General features: G+C 37.0%; 1 pseudogene; it reads right to left on the bottom strand.

Moving 5' to 3' along the window:
- Nucleotides 1–259: 259 nt before the first annotated feature.
- On the bottom strand, nucleotides 260–1,220 carry LOC103211175 (annotated as a pseudogene).
- Nucleotides 1,221–2,045: the final 825 nt, after the last annotated feature.

Genomic DNA, 2,045 nt, shown 5'->3' with positions numbered 1-2,045 from the left:
GTTCTGGGAGGGAATAGAGAGTAGTGGGCTTATATTAAAATGTTTTATTTGTTTATTTTCTCTTAATTTGGAAGAAGGAACAAATGACTTTAATTTCTAAAAAGGTGTAGAAATTACATGAAGTGTTCCCTTAATAACAATGATTGTACTGCATGATAAAGCCGCAGTTAAATAAAATGTTATTTCTTTCCTTAACACCATATATTGAAGGAGCACAATATTTTTTAATATGTTCTTTGTATATAAAATTGTCCAGCCATCAATGACAGGACAAAAATGTTTTTTTCCTGGTGAATTCTCCAACCAACAGTAACCTTCTGAAAGCTTCTTTCATGACCTCATTCCTGAGGCTATAGATAATAGGATTGAGAGTTGGGGATATGACTGTATAAAAGATAGAAATCATAAGGTCAAAAACAGTTGGAGAATCTGAAGTTGGTTTGAGAAACTCAAAGATACCTGTGGAGAGAAAAAAGTGAGACAACAAAGAGGTGGGGCAGGCAGGTGCAGAAGGCCTTGGATCGGCCCTCAGCAGAGGGTATTCTTAGAACTGTGGAGAAGATGTGGATGTAGGAGAGGATAATGGAGGTGAAGCAGGTCAATGCCATCACAGATATGAAAACATCCACTCCAACCACCCCAAGGTAATCATTGGAGCAAGAGAGCTTTATCAACTGAGGTACATTACAGAAGAACTGATGGATTATTTTGGGCCTACAGAACGTGATAGAGAATGTTGCTGCTGTGAACAAGATTCCAGAGATGCTTCCACTTATCCATACAGCTACCACAGCCCATTTGCACTTACTAGGATGCATAATGACCTCATAGTGCAGTGGGAAGCAAATGGCTGCATAGCGGCCATGACATCACTGTGAGAATAGCCATTTCAGCCCAAGCAAAAGATGTGAAGAAGAAGACCTGGAGTATACATTGACCATAGGAAATATAGCCATCATCCATTAGAGAATTTTCAATAGACTGGGGGACCGTCACAGAAATGAAGGAGAGGTCCAGAAGGGAAAGATGCTTTAAGAAGTAATACATTGGGGATTGGAGTTGCTGGTCCAATGTGGTGATGATGATAATAATGAGGTTACCTGTCAAAGTTAATAGGTACATCACCAAAACAGAAAAGCATGTAAAATCTGTAGTTCATGAATGTTGGAAAACCCCATGAGGAGAAACCCACTCATTGTGGTTATATTTGCCATGATCATTTTGAAGATACCAATTGTAGTGGCACCTGGAAGACAAGAGGATATGGAAAATGCAATAGCAAAATATTAAACTTCATTTTCGTTTCCTAATTCATCATTACTTCTTAATTTTTTTTTTTTTTTTTTATCAGCTGTGCCTTACATGTTTGGCATCAAAACACATAGCTTGCAGACTACACTAGTAAATCAGTAGTTCTAGCTGACTCCTAAATGTTAAAATCACTGGTCCTGTCACACACACAGACACACACACACACACACACACAACCTTACCTGAGCATCACCATAAAAGGACCAACTTCCATTCCCACTAATGAAACTCATTACTTTAAGTCATCAACAGAAAATCAGAAATCAACATTTGATGACAGATTTCTGAAAATCTGATATGTTATATTTCTGTATCATGCATTGCCTTATTTAACAGATGGACTGGCCCTATGGAGGAAATATGGTATTGGGAATTGCCAAACAATTCTGTCAAGAGAGAGTCCCTACAATTGTAGAGGGAAGGACCAAACTGTGTAGTGTTATTGGCTTTCCAATTAACATATTCTTTAATAGAAATCAAGAGCAACAACACTTTTGCAAAGGAAATACGTATCACTCTCAGACTCAATATCTAATCTAATTTTCTAGATCATTTTCTGGTATCTAACTTAACTTTCTCTTTGAATCTTCATTTCATTTACCTTCTCTTTTCATTATTTGCAATATCAAAAGAGAATCTCAAGAGGAATAAGGCTGCCAGTTCCAAATATATAAGATGAATAAAGTGAAATATATATCTGATAAGGGAGAAATCAAGTTTTCTTCATTGTCTGC

The sequence above is a fragment of the Orycteropus afer genome, unplaced genomic scaffold (genome assembly GCF_000298275.1).
Source record: "Orycteropus afer afer isolate SDZICR_OR568_19922 unplaced genomic scaffold, OryAfe1.0 scaffold00701, whole genome shotgun sequence".
Lineage (NCBI taxonomy): Eukaryota > Metazoa > Chordata > Mammalia > Tubulidentata > Orycteropodidae > Orycteropus > Orycteropus afer.
Note: the sequence above shows the minus strand (reverse complement) of the source record. Positions and strands in the feature narration are given on the sequence as shown.